Source organism: Macrobrachium nipponense, chromosome 11 (assembly GCF_015104395.2).
Source record: "Macrobrachium nipponense isolate FS-2020 chromosome 11, ASM1510439v2, whole genome shotgun sequence".
Classification (NCBI taxonomy): domain Eukaryota; kingdom Metazoa; phylum Arthropoda; class Malacostraca; order Decapoda; family Palaemonidae; genus Macrobrachium; species Macrobrachium nipponense.
Genome location: NC_061087.1, coordinates 82,087,448 through 82,107,548, shown reverse-complemented (window position 1 = coordinate 82,107,548; position 20,101 = coordinate 82,087,448). Strand labels below are relative to the sequence as shown.

Below are 20,101 nucleotides of genomic sequence, written 5' to 3'. Positions count from 1 at the left end.
AAAACTTTCGTTCACACATTCCTGAAGCATTTGACCAAAATGAAGTCGTCATCAAGCATCAGTTCAAATAAATAAAAGAAACACGAAAAAAAATTGTCATAACATTAATAATACTTCCAGAGCCAACATAGAATTTGAAATAGTCCTATTTGATTGCTTTTACACGTCAATGCTGAAAAAATTTAAATATGTATATACAAAAGTAGAATGCGCCCACCGATATCAACGTGTGAGGGGAGCACATGTGATGTATCTATCATTAGTGTCGGTGCAACAACAACCACCCGGTGTAACATAAGTAGGTCTACACTGAGTAACGACAATGAAATTATCTTGAAAACACTTACTTTATATGTGTTAGAGGACTATTTGGATTTTCATACATAATTAATTGTTATAATTCTTGAATATTTAAAAAAATTGTGGCATACTAGCAAATATTCGCCTATGCAATTATTCGTTTTTCAAAGCCAAGATATTGTTCCTAGGCCTAGGTGTTAGATTTCTTTAGTTTACAATTAACAGAAAGCAAATGAGGTTATCAACCCATTCTTGTTCTTCAAGTTACCTTATGAAAAAATAAATTATACACCAAAAGCAAGGAGGACTTTTAAGAAAATAATATTTTAAACGAGTTGAAAAACAAGTGTTCCATACGCCTTGATATTAATACTTATGATATTTCGTTTAATAGTCATCTTCTCCATATAATCAAAAATCATCATCTTTTATTCCTCAAAGAACAGGTAATCTCTACAAATAGGAATTTTAGTAACATTACATCTCATAAGGCTTAGATTATTCTTTTAGGCCTATAAATCATTTTACAACATATAGGTAGCTTAAACGTAGCCTAAAACTTGCAACATCCAAAGAAAACTGGTTGTTGTAATTCATATTCCTATTGTATTCGTCAGATTCCTACTTTGAAAATGTTATGACTGTTGAGCTTAGGTCTATTGTCATAATGCAGCAGACGTAGTTATGTTGATCGGTCCGAAGAGCATGTTAAGTGTGCTTTCGTTGATGGTACCGCTAACCTTATCACACCGCACTTTGAACTTAGCTGCGTAAAAAAGAAATCAGTTCAAATCACACAGATTACGAATTATACCAATGCATAAAATTGATCATATTTATATACCACAAGGAAAATAGGGCTAGCTGTGAATTCACAAACTTTTCGACATGTATGACATTAGAAAAAAAGTATAACACTACTTGGCAACATCACGTTGAGTCTGAGAATCTGGACGATACAAAAAGAATCATGTCGCATGAGATTTGAGCACCACTGTACATTTAAGTTCTGCCTAAGAGACTTGGCTACTATGTATTTAACATAAGTGGCTAACATAACTAAGAAAATAAAAATAATTTATTAGACACAATTTTATATGCAAAATCGATGCCATTTTTAGTATCAGTGCCTTGGGGATGATTCTGACAACATAAACAAGATACAGAAAATATCATAAGCATTGGTAAATGGCACAAACTTAAAAGCTTCAAGGTATAGTAAATAGCCTATTCTGGTCAGTGATTGGTGGGAGCCAAGTGCCAAGATGCGGTAGTAGTCTTCAGTTTTACCTAAGTTACATATTTATTGATGAAAATATGAATAGGTACTTGCTTTGACCTTAAAGTCCATTATTGATTGAAAGGTTTCACAAGGCCAATTACAGGGATACACCCTAACCTAACCTTCTAATCTAACCTAGTTACCATGATCTTACCTGAATGAAGGGGCATAGGTCAAGGAGTAAATTATTTGATACATAACCCTGAGACCCAGGCAAAAAAAAAAAAAACATGCAGCACCCAGACCTGGCAAACTTTGAGGTCGGCCAATGTAAGAAAAAAACACATCAGTGGAAAGAGAAAGATATGCAAATGACATGGTGTAAGAAAAAAAAAAAAAAAATTCTAAAAGAATCCCTTGTACCATCCACAAGAAATTGAAAATGACTATTTACAAGCCTTGTGGGGCCTCTTTTTACAAGACAATATAAATTTTACCAAGTTACTGCATGTTTTTGATAATTTTATTTATTTTGCTTGTAAAATTATAATTACAGCTCACACAATATCTTAATAGATAAGAACTAAAAGCAGTAACAAATTTTGAGTATATTTATTGTAAAATATTTATGCAAATTTACTGAGATCAAAGATACAGTAACTTTTTTGGATTATACATTTTTTCTAATACTACTTTGCACTTGTCTTTGCAAAATTACAATTATGACTGACATACTACCATAAAAGATAAGAATCAAAACCAAAACAACAGCAACCCAACCCCTGTTAATATATATGAGCATATATATACAAATATGTCAGCTGAAAGAGAGAGACACTACATGCCCCCTTGAAGTCAAATATGTAACTGAATTATGAGATGCTTAGAATTGGCAAGGTAAACCATTCTAAAAGTTGCCATTAGTAAATTTATGGGCTATTGAAGTAATGGAACCCCTTTCCCGCCTGATTTCTCCAAATTGATGGCATGTGATATCGATACTCACCAGGAGGTAATTACTCCGTCCACTACCCAAAACCTGTTATTGTTACTCATATGAGGGTATCTGTTCATTAAGGGTTAACCTTCTCTTCCAAAAATTATAAAAGTGAAATGAACAAATTCATCTCGACTCAGTAATGCACCTCTGGCCCTAATACTAGATTAGAGAGGGCATCCACATCTTCCCCTTGGCATGGCACACAGCATGTTTCTTACTTTAAGTATTAGAGGTGCAACTAAAAACTCACATTCATCCTGTATCTCTGTAACAGTAATTCATTGCAGCTAGAGGGACCATTTATAGGTAGAGGGGATTGTGATATTTCAAGACAAATGTGAAATGGTTGCTGTTGGTTTTACATATATTGGATCTAAAACTGTGGTGCAATGGCTAAATACCTTCAACTGGTAAAATATGACATGAAATTATGCAGATCTTTTTTTTTAGGTGCTACATGAGTTGAAATATGCTTTGACTTTAAATTTCTTATTAGCTGTAAATAATTTTAAAGTTAGTACACGTAAGTTTTTATGGTTAGACAAAACTGGTAAAGCAGGACATAAAATTATGCAGTATTATTTTAGGTATAAGAGTTGAAATACACTTAAATTTCTTATTAGATGCAAATAATCCAGAAGTTAGCACAAATTACTATAAGTTTTTGTGGTTAGACAAAAAATGTATTTTGTTTACAGGATGGCATTGCGGGGGTGGACAAGAGTCGTGGAATTGGCTGGTTTAGCTCCTGCTCCTTTTGTGGGATGATTTTGTCTGACTTTGGAGCCAATGTTATTCGTGTTGACAAAGTAAGTAGTATTCGAGTATGTTCACCATCTGAAAAAGTTGTCGTACTTTTAATTTCAGGGTATGTATTTTATTGTTTTTGTCTTTCAAATAAAAGAGTATTTTTTGAAATGAGCAGAAAATATGCTGTGAGCTGTATGGTTCACCAACTTAATTTAGCAAATTGCTTGTTATTCTTGATGGTACTGGTTCTTTTCAATTTTTTATCATCCGAAGTCATTCCTAATCTCTTCAGATGTCACATTCTCATTTGGGCCATCTGTCATATCAGCATCTTATTTATGAAAAGTATTTATTGATTTATGAAATTAAAATATCGGTTCCTAAAATACTGTACAAATAACAGTAAAGGGCAAACATTTCAAAGTTTCACATGCTGTAGTTTAATAATTATTACAGTTTTGATAATTTTACTACATTTAATGCTACAGCATATGGGAATAAGTTTTTCTTTCACTGCAATAATTAGCCATTAAAATCTCATACTTCAAAGTCGGGTTTTAACAAGTCAGTGTTGTAAATAGGTATACAGTATTCTGATAATTGTTGAATGGTAGCGTAAGAATTTCCCTGTGTATTTTAAAATGTCTAAAATTTTCAAGAACTTCACGAAAATATTTTAATTGTAACTCCCATTCTTTAGAGAGAAAGCCTCTTTGGAATATATGACTAGGTTGTTGAAGCTTCTGTATGGAGCTGAACATATGCACTAGAATATGGTTTTCATGCAGAATAGGACTGTACAGTAATGCCTCACAAGGAGAGAATGAAGGACCTTAAGCTCTTTACATTGCTGTATTTTTAATATCAGATGACCATGCAACTCTCTTTTTCTTGTAGATGTTACTAACAAGCTCAAGGAAATTCCCTAGTCTTATTTCCAGAGCTTGTCATAAATACTTACCACATTGAAATTTTAATTGTAGCTAGGAAAAAGGGATTTTGACGTAAGGAAAAATCTATTTCGGGCGATTGGCTCGTGTCGCAGCGAAATATCCTTTAATCTATTATTTCTAGGGTAAATGTACTAACACATACCAGAGAATAAATAAATAAAGAAAAAGGTCAGTATAACTGACTCGCTCACTCTCCCAGAGAGTGTCGGTATGAACACTATGGCGAGTGAGACCACTACCACGAGCCAAATGCCAATAGAATTCTCCCACTACAAAATCCCCCAAGAGGAGAAGGCCGAGTCCCACAGAGTGGGACTACTACTACTACTCCATCCCATGCTGCCGAACTGCTGCGCCTCTGGTGGCCATCCTGAAGTTAGCAGACAATCTTGGTGATGGGATGGGTAGGGCGGGATTTCGCTGGCGACACGAGCCAATCGCCCAGAAATAGATTTTTCCTTCCTTACGTCAAAATCCCTTTTCTGGGCTCAGCTCGTGTCGCTGCGCGAAATCGTACCAGAGAAATAGCACAAGATTGTAAAAGAAATTAAACAAAATATAAAGAGGTCTCAAATAAAAGATAAAATAAAAAATAAATCAATATAATTGCTAATAAGGATACATATACACAGTGATACAAAATAGAAATATTACTTAAATTACACTTAATTCTAATAATATTTCTTAACTTAAGGTAATATACATATATACAGGAGAAAATATATCATATATGTACAAAATGGTATCTGTGTAAAGCTATGTATCAAAACATTCTAAAGCAATTAACAGAAAAGTTGAATAAAATAAACTCAACAATAATATATAGGATGTATATGACTTAATATACAAAACCGTAAAACCATTATAATAAGATGTATCTCGTAGCATAAAAAATAAGGAGATGACATCCACGAGATCAAAATAACCATCATCAAATGTGAGTGTCCCTAGCAAAAAAATTAAGGGGACACCCACTACATCATCATAAAAGCAGCTAAGACAACAAGGTGACCGTAAATGAACAAGGCAGGAATAGACGAAACTGTTGGGTGAGGCAGGTAGAAAGGAGGACTGGATCTTCTACTAAAGATTAGTCAGAGTCAGGGAAAACTATGTTCCCCGCTGCAACTGCTGAAAATTTCAGAGCTTCCAAGGACTTTAAGTAATGACGTTTGAACACTGTCGGCGATTTCCATCCAGTATACTTTTTCAACTCATCGAAGTTCATATGTTGGAAATAGTTAATTGAGGTGGCTACTGCCCTGACATCATGTGCTTTTGGGAAAGAGTCAGGATTGGCTTGTTTAATGAAGTACAGGATTTGTTGCCTGATGCCTTTAATAGATAAAGTACCACCTTTTTCTCTCTTAAAGAGAGGACCGATGAGGATGAGGAGGTCCTAGATAGAAAGGCTCGTAAGGCTGAAAACTGGGCAAAGAGATAGAGTCTTGTGGAAGGGGTAGTACCTTCCATGGTTCCCACTCATCAAAGGATCTTCATTCTTTGCTTATAAAGCTACGTTCCGGAGAAAGTAGCACTTCCCCCACCCTGTGGGAAGGAATTCTGAATATGATCCGGATCTCTGGATAACGCCGAAACAGTTCTGAAAATTCTAGCTCCTGAGGCCAAGCTTAATAAAAATAGGGTTTTTCTTAAGAGCATTATAAAACGAGCATGTGTCATTATCAGTTTCTGAAGCCAGCTTTAGAACATCGTTTAACCCCTTCTTTACGGGTGGGTGAGCAGAATGTAACATTGCGTTGCTGCCGAACTGAATCTCTCGGTAGTGACTCGAGTTTGGAGGGGTGCCGATCGTAAAAATATTTGCCAAAAATACACAATCAAGACAGGCTAATGAAATTATCAGGTATTATTACCACTATAATAACGCATATTCTCTGTTAGTTTTTATCATCCTACAGGGAAAATAAATGATTTTATGAAAAAAAATGAGAAACTCAGTGTCCCTTGTACAAGGGACACTGGTGGTCAGTGAGAAAACTACAGTCTTGAATAGAAATTCGGGTCTTACAGAATGTTGGTATATCGCACCTGGAACATGCACATAAGTATTATCAAAATAGAACAGTAAATAAGCACATAATAACAAAAAAAAAGAGCAAAAACTAAGCGAAAGCCCCGCCAATAAATATGGAAATCGCAAATTTTTATAGTATATCTTTCAAAAATTGGTCGATGTAATTTTTCTACGTTTTCTAAGATTAGTTTCATCACAGAAAACAACTTTAGGGGCATCAGGGGTTCTAAACTATCTAAACTAATTTTTCAAGTTTCTTGTCCTCAGAAAAAATCGCTTTTTCGCTTTTTCTCTGGTTTGGTTTTTTATATATAAAGTTACTATAAGGCTTTATTTTACCTTCATTTATCTGGTGTTCATATCTTTTATTTGTAAAATGTAATAAGTGAATAAATAAATAAATACAGTAAATGATGATACAACTGTTTTTATACTTGGGTAGAAGTTATTACATGTTTACGCTTGTCTGGTTTTTGTGATTTTTGTTGAGACGCAGTTCATCTGTCACCTACACACTACTATAAGCAGTAATAATATTTTTGGGGTTCATCATACGTCTGGCATCGTGTCATACTGTTTATTTTGCTCCAAACTCTTCAAACCGAAATTACAGAATGATTGGAAGTCCCTATCTGAAAAGAGGAGTTTTGGTGGTACTATGCGTACCACCTTTATGCACCCGGTGCGGTGTAGTAGACTTGAATGGTGGTTACCCACCATACCTCCAAAACAAACTTTCGGTAATAGAAGAGGTTAAGAACCATGATACTGACGTAGGCCTTACCGAAGGTCTAAGTCTAGCACATGCCTTGGGAATAGACGAGAAGTAGGAATCTGTCAAGTCTATGTTGAATCCAAATTGAAAAATCTTTTTCAAGGCTGACTTGTTTGTCGTAATTGTGCTAGCTGCTAAGCCTTTTTTCAAATAAGGACCATGAAAAAGGTTATAGCTGAATTGATTGTCATGATTCTAATATCTGATTCTTTCAGGAAGGTTGCTAACTTTTTGACAGCAGCATCATACTGTCTCAAAGTTGAATCTCTTTTATCGGATTCTAAGAAGAGAATATTCTGAGGGTCAATATTCGCATCCCTTTTCGCTGCAAAACTTCATGAAATCCATAAAGTTAGGGTTTTGAGAATCCCTGAGGAAGCGAACACAGTCTTCGTTTGTACTGACTGGGAGAGCCTGGGATTGGGGATCCGAAGAGGGCGAAGACCCAGCTCCAGAATGAGAGGGTACCAATTGCTCTTCGGCCAGTCTGGGGCTACTAGAGCCACTTGACCCTTGAATGTCCTGAGTTTGTTTAAGACTTTTCATGAGAAGATTCACCGGAGGAAGACATAAATCTTCTCCAGTTGTTCCAGTTTAGAGCCAGGGCGTCCGTGGCATAGGCCAGAGGGTCCAGGTGGGGGCCACATAACACGGGAGTTTGTGGTTCGCTTGAGATGCGAAGAGATCCACTGTAGACCTGGAACTCTCTGAAGAATCCATTGGAACGAAACTGTTGTCCAGTGACCATTCCGACTCTAGAGGTACTGATCGGGATAGAGCATCTGCTATGACGTTTCTCACTCCAGCTATATGAGTGGAGGAGAGATGCCAACTGAACTTGTCCGCCAGGGAGAAGATGGCTATCATGACATGATTTAGATGACGTGACTTGGAGCCTCCCCTGTTACACAATGTACCACCACTGCGCTGTCTAGGACTAGCTTTATGTGGAGTACTTTGGCGGGCGTAACCTTTTTAGAGTCAAGAACACTGCATTGCTTCCAGTACGTTATATGGAACTGACGGAACTGAGGTGACCACGTTCCTTGAACCTTTTTTTTTGAACTGGGAATATCCTCCCCAACCGCTTAATGACGCGTCTGTGTGGATGGTGATCCCTGGTGGAGGAAACTGAAGGGGCACTGACACCGACAAGTTCTTGACTTTCGCCCACGGCCGGAGACGATTCTTAGAATCAGAGGGACTGAGGATAATTTGTCCTGGACCTGACGTTTGCTCGTGAGCGCCAGATTCTGGTTAGGTCTTTCAGTTTGGCTTTCATTAGGATGTTCGTCACTGATGCAAACTGGAGAGAACCCAAGATCCTTTCCTGAGATCTTCTTGATGCCAGTTTGCGACTCAGAAATTGTTTGACTGACTTCGCTATTTCCTTTCTTTGGATGATGGAATCGACAGAGTATGGGAGGATAGATTCCATTGAATGCCTAGCCACTGAAAGTTTGACTCTGGGGTGAGTCTTGACTTGGTCCTGTTTATCTTGAAGCCTAGATATTCCAGGAACTGAATTACTTTCAGTGTTGCTTTGTTGCATTCCTCGACTGTTGAAGCCCAGATCAACCAATCGTCGAGATACGCTACTACCATAATCCCTTGCGATCTGAGTTGTTGAAACTACTACTTCCGCCAGCTTCGTAAAACACCTGGGTTGCCACGTTGAGCCGAAAGGAACTACCTTGAAGGAGAATGTCTGGTCTCCTATCTTGAAGCCAGATACGGACGGAAGTGTCTTGCAATAGGGATATGATAGTAAGCGTCTGTAAGATCGATAGAGGTGTGACGGCCCCACGGGGAAGTAAGGTCCGCACCTGCGAGATCGTGAGCATCTTGAAACTTGTCGCAGCGAATGGCCAAGTTTAAGCGGGACAAGTCTAAGATTACCCTTCTTTTTTGTGAGCCTTTCTTTGGCACGCTGAACAAGCGTCCTTGAAATTTTAACCTTTTGGACTCTCGCTATAGCTCCTTTCTGAAGGAGATCCTCCGCATACTCCGTCAATTCCTTGGAAGGAAAGTTGGCGGAAAGGTCTGGATGGAGGTGGGTTCGTTAACCAGCTCCAACCCAGGCCTTTTGACACAATGCTCTGAGCCCACTTGCTGAAGTTCCACCGATGGCGAAAGTGAAAAGCCTCCCTCCTACCTGAAATTCCTCATTGGTTCTGGTAGCCTCCTCGGCCTCCCTGAAATGTTTTCCCCTATTAAAGGGACTCCCGATCCTCTCCACGAAAGGAACGCTTACCTCTGCCCCCTTACCCGAGCGGTCATACTTCTGTGAAGCTTGACTCTCGAAGGCTTGGTTGTAAGCTGGAGAGAGGGCGTAAGAGGTGGAGGGCTGAGGCTGAGGGGAGATAACGTAAATCGGCTGCGATTGAGCCTTTGAGGTGGAAGGTTGGGCTGTTTGCACCAAAGGAACAGCCGGAACTTGTTGAGAAAAGCGTGGCTGCTTTTTCTGGTAGGGCTGGAAACGTCTAGTTTGTTCATGAAACTACCTGTCAGTATATATATAGCTGTATTCTCCGACGTCCGACAGATTTCAAAACTCCCGGCACACGCAGTGGGCGGGCCAGGTGGTTAGTACCCATTCCCGCCGCTGGGAGGCGGATTATCAGGAAATCATTCCCATTTTCTATTCAGATTTTTCTCTGTCGCGGTAGTGAAAACACCTGGTTTCCACTACCTCCGCTAGGATTTTGAAACAAAACTTCATTAGCCGCTTAAGTATCCTACTTATTTTTTTGAATGATTGACTTGGATTTGTGGCTAGCATACGCTATCATAAATTAATTAAAATTTTTCATTGCATATGATGTCTGAATCTAGGTAGCCTAGTTTCAGATTTTGTGTCTGCAACGGGTAAGGGGAGGCTACGAAACCTTCGGTAGACACTCGTTTAGTATACATGACGTTTACATGTTTTCTTTGTGAGAGATCAATGTAATTAGTGAATGTTGACTGATTCCGAAAGAGACGTATGATTCGTATGTAGCAAATTAGAGCGTTGATAGAATCAGGAGGTCTTCCTCCACAGTAACGGAAGTTAGGATAATGAACCTACTAAAACCTCCAGTAGACTTTATTTTGCCTAACCCTGTGGTATGGCTTACGGGCCTAGAGGAAGTTCTGTGAGAAGTAATGCCTTTCTATTATTGTGGATTACATCAAGTAAGCTTGAAAAAGTGCTCGCTCTCCAATCAGTGTTGAGTGTAGTGATGTTGATTTTGCCCTAGTGTTGTGGAGGGGGCGTCAGATCGGTCCTATAACGCCTCTAGGTCTAAACCTCTGTCGGACTCCCAGGACCAGGGAGGGGGCAAGTTGAAAACCGAAGGAGGTTACGGGAACCCCCCCCCCACCACCGATCTGGCGTCCCTTCGGCAGGATAAGGCTGCCAAAGATCGTGCACGTGCACGAATCATGAAAGATTGTCTCTCGTCCTCCGAGGCGTCCTCCCCGCAAGGTTGGAGCTCTCGGAAGGACTCGCGCCCTCTAAGAAGCTTTAGAGAAGAGGACGCTTCAGTCCTCTCTCTCGTCAGGAGGGAACGTCAGATCCGCCCCATACGCCTCTAGGCCTGGACCTCTGTCGGACTCCCAGGATAGGGAGAGGGCATGTCGAAAGCCGAAGGAGGGTTACGGGGAACCCACTCGATCTGGCGTCCCTTCGGCTTGACTTAATATCGATAAGCGTGACAAAGGACGCAAAATGTCGCACAGGCGGACTGTCGTCTTGGTCAAGAGATTAAAAATGTCCTTAAGGCAGGACCCTCACAAGGACGCCTTTCGAGACATTCAACGCTCTATCGAGAGGAAGACTTCGTTTGCACTTCCTCCATCTAGACTGAAAGGGAGAGCTGGGATCTGGTACGAAAACAGGAGAAGAAGCAGGATTGAAAGCACCGTCTTCTTCTCAAGGAGATTCGCCAATTTGGTGGACGCTCCAAGGAGGTCTTATTGTCATCGGCTAAGGTGTCCTCCTCCCTCATGGCGTTATGTATACGTATGTGACGTTCGCTTTACTACGAAACGGGATATTGTTCAAGCTCATAAGATTGACGTCCGGCAAGCTGATTTGCATAGTCAAATAGCTCGCCAAGAACGCATCTTACTCGTCCCTAAGGGACGCTCTGTCAGCGGACAGAGATGGACACTGGACAGACTATCCTAGTTTTCGACAGGAGAAGGGCAAAGAATTCCTCATACCCAAGAACACACAGGCGTCCTTTTAAATGCCCTTCTGCAGTGTCGATGACCGTGACAAAGACGCAAGATGTCGCACAGCCGGCCGTCGTTTTTGTCAAGAGTGGCGAACGTCCTGAAAGACTCGTCTGATGACGATCACCGTACTATGCTTAGGACGCTCGCGTTTCATGAGCGGCTCTCCCCTCGCCAGGAAGCCTCTCAAGTTACTCGTGTTGACGCACGTCATTCACTATGACGCTTCCCTTGATGTTCGTCACTCTTCTATTCCGGACGCTCTTCAAGACGCTCAAAGAATGCAATTAGGACGTTCGGCAAGCACCTCGCGACGATGCCTTTCGGAACGCTCGGCGTTCCTTTTTTGAGCGCGTGTCTGGATATGTTCATTTGCATTACTAAGACGCAAAATGTTGCACAGGCGGCCACCATCTTTGTTAGAAGGTAACGAAAGTCTTTAAGGCCGTCTTGGAGACGATAGCCTTACGTCTTCCTATAGTGCTCTCACACTTCAGGAGCAGTGTGCGGCTCTCCAGGACGCTTTTCGGGTGGCCTTTCAGAAGACGCTCGACGTCATAAACATTGATAAGCTTTTTGGAAGACGCTCGATGTCTTACACATCTGGACGCTCGCCAGGACGCTAGCGAGGACGCTCGCCAGGACGCTAGCGAGGACGCTCGCCAGGACGCTAGCGAGGACGCTTTTGAAGACGCTCGGCATCCTACACGTCATGACGCTCGGTAGAGCACTTGCCAGGACGTTCTTCAGAACGATAGGCGTCCTACGCATCAAGACGTTCAGCAGGATTCCTGCAAGAACGCTCTTCAAGAGAGCGTCGTCGAAGTAGAGGAAGGAGTTTGGTCTCGTCAAGATGTCTACTTCTCTTTCTACGAAGGGAGCGTTCAAGAGAATCCATCACTTGATGAATTCCAGGAAAAAAAACTGTAAGCAGATTTCGGTGTCATAAAACGCCTCGTCTGCTTTCGGGATTGCGCCTGCCGAAGGGGAACATTAAGTCATTCCTGTCGTAAGCCCAGTCTCTAATCAGGAATCTGCCCTTCCTCGATTTCTGCGGGAATCGGGAAGGCTATATGCTCGAATTCCTGGATTACTTTCCGTCATGCAATTGGTTAGTTCTCATTGACAAAGTTCTTAATAACATTTTATCGCATAAGCGGATAAGTAACAAAATTTCGAAAGAGCTCTCATTCATTAGTCAGAGGCTCATCCAGGAAAAAGACTTATAGACACGTCCATGAAGTCTTATGTCAAATATCATAAGAAGCTTGAACTTTCCTTTTCGATCTTCGGTTCTCACTTGAGGATTTCCATTTGAATAATATTATTCCTTTTCTTGGCAAAGAGAATGAAGACAGTCGATTTCCATTCTCTCTCTCTTCCTCGTCGAGGAAAGAATGTAGTAGAGAATTAGATGTTCAAGTGACTGCAATACTTAGGTATTTTGATCTTTGCGTCATATTACTAATGTAAAGTTCAAGTCATATACGCATATCGTGGTTACTCTACAGATGGCAACCGAAAAGGACTGTATTTTAAGTGTATTTAATCGGTCCTTCCTGCAAACTTCCAGGAGTTTCCGGTGTAAGGACAATGCTTGAAGGTATTGTTACAACAACACCAAACTCAGCTTCTGCATGTAGCGAATTATGTTTCGCTTAAATATGCCTGCTTGAGAATTTTCTTATGATCGATAATAGTAACGAACCTATTCCTTCGTAGAAGAGAGTAGCTGGTAACTCAGGCAGAATAGTGCGAAACGAGAGGTTGCTGTCATTGTGGATGACGCAGTATATTTAATCGGTACTCCCCGGCAACTTTCCAGGAGTTTCCGATTTAACATTTGGTTAATTAAGCGTAATGTTACGACAACACAAAATCAGCTTCTGTATTAGCGAATTCTGTTTCGCTTAGATATGCCAACTTGAGAGTTTCTGTTCAAATAATGGAAAATCTATTCCTTAGATGAATAGAATAGCTGGCAACTCGGCATAAGACTGCGAGAAGGTGAACATAAGCTGCTGCCTTAACTGTCACAGTGTCTCACACTGTCACCAACTCAGTGTTAGGTAGCTCGTTGTACTGCTCAGTCGGTTACGTCTCTCTCTCCCGCGGGATTGATTTACGAACCGTATCTCTGCCCTACAATCATGACTTTCGCCTCGGTTGAGGGGATTTCTGGTAATCATGAATAAACGACTTCCTTTTACTAAGAAATTTTCAACAGAGATATTCTCTTAGACATGTTCGGCGCTGCTTACCGCACTGTACAGAATTCTGTATACGAGTCTACCGCAGCATAGCACTATAATAATGCTCTCCTGCTTATGCAAAGCGCAGCATTATTAGGGAAGGAAGCATGGCTTAGTGAGGGAATGGATGAGTCTGCTGGGGACCATTTCCTCGCTGGAGAAGCTTGTTTCCCTGAATGGGACTGCAATTTCAGACCTCTACAGTTTTTCCTACAGGAGAACTGAAATAACATCAAAGAATCTAGAGATAATTCTAAACGTCTCTCAATGGGTTAAGGATCACCTCAGGTGATAATGAGAGGGAGCCAGGCATCCGGACAGAGGTCCTGGCACATAATCTAAAAAGGAAATTGGAAGCAATTTGGTTGGCTCTCCAGTTCCTCGAAGAGTGAGGTTTGGTCGAGTGGTCCAAATCATCTCAGATAATTCCGCAGCTCTCTCATATCCCAAGAAAAGAGATATGGTTATCGGCATAGGCACGGAAACGTAACGATCCTTAAGAGGTTCGTTACACGATTGCACGTCCGTGCGGATCTTCTCGATCGACGGCAGCAACTACTGACGTTTGACTTTTGAGTAATCCTCGCTTAGAAGTATGTCGAGAGTTGTGGAGACTTTGGGACGTCCTTTCGTAGATTTTGCAATATTGAAGACGAAGAAGCTTCCTCTACGTTGCGCCTTATCCTCGATCCGAGAGCGGTAGCAATAGACGCCATCCTATAGTATGGAATGGGATAGTTGGTTAGCCCTTTTCCCCTATTCAAAAGCTTAGGAAATGTAATAAGATAATCGCTGGCGTCAGAGGGAGTGAGAAAGACGCTGATCGCCCCATGTTGGCCTTCGAGAGGCTGGATTCACAGAGGTCACGTCCTTCAGAGAGCACTTTCCAAGGACCCTTCCCGAGAGAATCGGTCTACTCTAACAGCCTCACTTCGAGAGGTACTAAAATCTCTCCGATCTGAGTCTGAATGCGTTCAGACTGTCAAGAAAGCGAGAGGATCTTCAAGAGTTAATTGCAAGTCTCATTGCCAAAGCAAAGCAGTGCTGCATATTTTGCAGTGTACCAATCGGAGTGGGCCGTTTCTGGACATAGGGCAGGAAGAATGACTGTTCCTCTACCTCTGACCTCTGTGAATGACTTTACCGCCTTCCCATTCCGTCTGAAGTATGGGATAAGCTAACAGTCCCAACGATTGTAGAATACGGAAATATGTTGTTGACGGCCTCTAGGCTCAGAGATTCGGATCTGTCAAACAACAAAGCCCTTCACGATCTTTGAGGTCTGCGGAAATCTTGATGGAACTTAGACGTAGTCTGAAGTTCTTGATGTCAAAGCATTTCGAACCTCTCCTTTCTGTAAACTTAATACACGTGACCAGAAAGGCTAATTTTCTAACCACTCTAGCTACGGAAATGAGGGTTAGTGAGGTTTTAGCCATCATCAGAGGTTTTGGCTTTAGAGGACATAATTCGGTGTCCTCTAAGCCTTCCGTTCTTGCTAAGAACGAAAACCCGTCTAACCCTGGCCAGAGGCCTGGAGATCAAGGGGATGGCACAAATTATTGGGCAAGAGCCACAGAGAGTCCTGTGCCCTGTCGGGGCTCTCAAGTTTTATCTTGATAAAACTAAAGAAAGTCAAGGTCATTCGGACAATCTGCGGTGTTGTTCCGTAAAAAAGACCAGACTTGCCCATGTCGAAGAACGCCCTGGCGTTATTTTTAAGGAGTCTTTCTAAGAGGCTCATTCGTCATGTTTGAACAAAGATTTGAAACCTTTTAAAGTAAATGCTCACGAGGTGAGGGCGCGGCCTCGGAAGCATTTCAACAGAGCATGACACTCAGTAATATCCTGAGTGCCACGTTTGAGCGAAGCAACTCTGTGTTCGCTTCACACTCCCGACGGGATGTGAAGACGACATATGAGATCTGCGAGTCGCTAGGACCATACATATCCGTAGAAATATTATTGGAGGCAGGAAGCAGCACGAATCCTATCCTATAGAAAAAGGGATAGGTGTGCTTTTAACTTTGAAGGGTTGGTCGCTTGAGGCGCTTTCCCTTTCGTTAGCCTAGAAGTTATGGGACTAACTTCGATAGGTTAGGTCAGGTGGTGGTTTTAGCTTCGTTGCCCTCACAGTATGGTCAATATGGTCTAGTCACATTGTGGTCACGCCCCCGTTGACAGATCATCTAGAGCGCACCAACTACACAGGTCACCTTGTTGGCAACTCTAGTAAAGCAAAAGCAGACTTCGGTGACAGTAATCAAGAAGTCAGCTATGCTAACAGGTAAGGAATCAAGATGTCAATCATCTGCACTTGAGGTGTTTCCTAAATCCTTCTATTCTGTCCCTTCCCACCTCCAATGGTGGGATTCAGCTATATATATATCTGACAGGTAAGTTTCATGAACAAAATGTTATTGTTATGATACAATAAAGTTTGTTCATACTTACCTGGCAGATATATAATTAAAGTACCCACCCACCTCCCCATCAGGGGACAGTGGTATGAAAAAATCTGAATAGAAAATGGGAATGATTCCTGATATCCGCCTCCCAGCGGCGGGAATGGGTACTAACCACCTGGCCGCCCACTGCGTGTGCCGGGAGTTTTGAAATTCTGTCGGACGTCGGAGAATACAGCTATATATATATCTGCCAGGTAAGTATGAACAAACTTTATTGTATCATAACAATAACATGTTTCCTTTGACCCTTACCCTTAACTGCTAGATCCTGTCGTCTCTTGGCCGTAAGACCCCAACGGTCCTTAAGGCTCTGGTTCAACCTCGTAGCCTCTGACTGAACCTCCTTCACCATCGCTTCTGGGAAGAGGTCTGCTCCCCAGATGCTTGACGCAAGTAACCTATTCGGCTCGTGCCGAATAGTTGCTTCTTGTAGGACATGCTTCCTACAGTTTGTCCTAGCAGTGGCAAACTCAAACATATCTGACTGTACCGTTTGAGTCAAGGATTTGGTAAGAAGCTTGAAGAGCGGTTCTGACCCATAGGCCATGGTAGCCACCTCGGTCATAGCCATGGAATTAATAGACCTGGCTAACCGCGATTTGCGTCGAATTCTGCTGAATAAGGCTATCTGGAGCCTATGTAGCTTCTCACCAAACTGCTCCATAGCACAGTCCGGTTTGAGTTTGCCAGCTGAGAAGGTGTTAGGTAAGTCTTCCCACAATTCTCCGGCTGAAGGAAGTAACGGAGATGTAGGATCTGCTTCCTTCAGTTGAGCATGGGATCCCCCTTCTGGTGGCCGCTGGAATGGTAGATGTTGCGATCTTTGTCAGGAAAGGGAGCGGGGGGGTACTCTCATCCATCGTAAAGATCGTGAACGGGCTCTTGAAAGGTTGATTTTCGTATTGGAACAATCCATTTCCTCTAGACACCTGAGCCATTCTCTCTGAGCCTGGTCACGTGAATAGAGGACTGTCTCCTTTGGAACCTTATCATCCCGAGTCATGGCTGAGGCGGTGAGCCTGGCGTAGCCGATGAACGGAGGCTGAAGGTCTTCCGGGTAGAACTCGAAGTCCTCAATCCTCCGAGTTCCACATTCCGGGATAGAAATGGAGTCCGTCTTGGAAGGGGGCGTATGACGTACTCTCCAAGGGTTGTTCATTGAGAACGGAGGTAGAGAGTCATACGGGGGAAGCTGGGCTCCACCTGTGCTGAAAAGGTGGAGGAGAGGCTAGAGGAGCTTGGCTCAGTCCGGCTATAATGTTGTTCTTGAGAGGTAATCCTATCCGACAACCGAGAGATCATTTGCTCCATGCTATTTTTCAGAGACCCAACCAGGTCGCCCACCTGTTGTAACAGCCCAGCATTGGAGTCCAAAGCCGGAGCTGCTGCGGAGGTGGAGGGGTGGCTCTGAACTGGAACCAAGGGTAGCGGAACTGACGACTCCGCTGGAGTGTGAGATCTCTCCCTGGAGGATTTACTCCTCGAGGACTTAGAGCCGGACCCAGAAGCTCTAGATTTCTCTGCTCCGGGATTCCTAGCCGGAGACTTACGAGAAGAGGATGACGCCGAAGCCGTCTTCTTAGACGACGACGACGTCTTCGTCAAGGATTTCACTGCTTGACCCTTGACCTTGGGTCTAACTGAAGCGTCAGGAGAAGTATATAATTCGTTACCCGTAAAGCCTTGGAAGGATGGAGAGGTTGCAGGAGTAGAAGAAGCAGTTGCACCCAAGGGTATCCCTTGGGCGTCCAACTTACCTACCTCGACCAACAGGTCGTCCACACCTACCATAGGTTCTACATTGATATCCAACGTCGCGACTTCCGAGGAGATGTCCTGGCCTTGGTCAGTCAACGAGGCAGCCAGCTGTTTGCTGGATGAAGCGATAGTCGGGGCCGCCTCTACTGGGTCGACGTAGCCTGTCGCCTTGCCTCCGGGGAAGATTAGGACCAGCCAACCTCTTCTCCAGGATGTAGGGCATACCCTTGGCGGCGTTCTTCCCGAAAACCGCCGACCCAGGCCCGCAGGGTTGCCAGTGCGGTATCCCTCACGGCCGGCGCCTGGAAGAGAGGGTATTGATTAGATTTAAGAATAACTTAAAACTAAAGCTAACTTAAAGCTTAACTTAAAATTATAGGGGCTATAAGACCCCTTGAATTTTACCTTAAGTTAGAGTGATTGATGTAAACTTAAGCACTATAACAGATGAAAACCAGCTACCGGAGATGGAATACTTACCCCGTCTAAGAGCTGGCTCACCAGATCGTAACAAATGGTACACGTTTCATGGTACCAGACCTGGATGTCCCCGTGCGGAGTCGCGCATGGAGCATGGGACCGGCAAACTTCGTGTCCACATGGGTCCTGAAGAGTGGCGGCGCACCCCGGATGCTCACAGTTGGTGGTCTGTAAGTGAAAAGACACATGAGTATCTTAAAGACTATCACTTACAGGCTAAAGGACAGAAGAACTCCGTTGCATGCCGGAGCTCGGAAAAAATTTGGGCATAACCCCTCCCTTAATCGCCTGAATAGGCTATAACCCCGGAGGGATCCGGTGAGACAAGAAGGGAGGGGGGATGGTTTAAGGTACTTAAGATAAACTTAATAGTTAACATAATAGATCTTAAACCTCCCAAAAAACTCGAACGTACCGGACTAAGTCCAGTGCGTGGCGGAGTGTGTAACTCAGTGAAACGGAGAGGTTAGAAGGGACCAACTGTATGTTCCGGTCCACCCTGTGGGTAGACTAGCACCTTTCCGTGGCTGGATGCCAGGTCTCCGGTGGTAAAGGAGCCCTAGTAAGGTGGGAAAGAGCAAGAGGGCATACAGACTCGGGCTAGTAACGGAGCGACGGGGTAGTAATGGAGGGGGGAAAGGCCAGTCCCCCCCCCCACCACTTACCATCCGACCGGACGCCGAGAAAAGCCCCCCGGAGAGGTCGAGTCCAGTCTGGGTCTGGTCCCGTCCTCTACCCCCTCGCCTGGGGGGGGACCGAGAGGGAGGCCAGGCTCGGGTTTATTGGGTGGGAGCTATCAGGGGCAGGGACCTACCCACCCACCCCCCCCGACCCTATAGAAGAGTGGGAGGGGGGGAAGGTGACTGGACAGGCGTCTGGCTGCCTCGTGATCACTAGTGACCACGGGGCGATAAGAACAACAACTAAGCCTAGAAACATAACCAACTGATCAGAGAGATGCTATCGGGAAGCAACCGAGCTGAAGAGCGGTAACATATAGGCCCAATGGGCCAAGACCTAGGCTAAGCAAGCCAGACGCCTAACTAACCTAACAAATATCACATAAATAATATAAATGAATAATAAATGAAAGAAAGAAAACAATATAGCAGGAGAAAAAATCCAGGAGTGTACGACTAACCCGAAGGCAAGTCTACCACTCAAAGCTAGCCGAGGCCGATACTAAGAGCCGTGGCTAGGGTCCTGGATGGAAGAGCCTACATAAGGTAAAAGACATGCATGCACTGACAAAACCGTGTAGACCGTACCCTAACAAAGCGGATAAATAAAATAGAGCGTACATAAGCAAGGATGTTCTGGGTATGGGCGACCCAGAACGAACCCACCAGAGGCAGAACCATGCTGCCAAAAAAAAAAAATGCTTCCGACCTAGAGTTCGTATTTATACCTAAAAAACGGCAAATACGTGCTCAGGGCCGGAAAAAACCACTTAGCAATAAACACTGAGTACTTAACTTAGCTGCTGCGATGGCTGCACGCTCCATGGTAATAAAATCCAAAGGAAAGGGCACAAAAAACACAGAGAAGAAAATGGCACGTGTGTATCGTATGCGCTAACTGAAAAGGATGGCCACCAGAGCGCAGCAGTCGGCAGCATGGGATGGAGTAGTAGTAGTAGGTGCTGCCCACTCTGTGGGTCGGCTCTCCTCTTGGGGGATTTTGTAGTGGGAGAATTCTATTGGCATTTGGCTCGTGGTAGTGGTCTCACTCGCCATAGTGTTCATACCGACACTCTCTGGAGAGTGAGCGAGTCAGTTATACTGACCTTTTTCTTTATTTATTTATTCTCTGGTAGGTGTTAGTACATTTACCCTAGAAATAATAGATTAAAGGATATTTCGCGCAGCGACACGAGCTGAGCCC

At 43.2% G+C, this 20,101-nt stretch overlaps 1 long non-coding RNA gene across 1 annotated transcript in view; it reads left to right on the top strand.

Annotated features, from left to right (window-relative positions):
- LOC135207310 (uncharacterized) overlaps nt 1-20,101 on the top strand; it is a 112,630-nt gene that overhangs the window by 86,444 nt on the left and 6,085 nt on the right. The window contains exon 2 of the long non-coding RNA XR_010312956.1: nt 3,221-3,331. This is a non-coding gene — a long non-coding RNA (uncharacterized LOC135207310). The remainder of the gene's footprint in view (nt 1-3,220; nt 3,332-20,101) is intronic.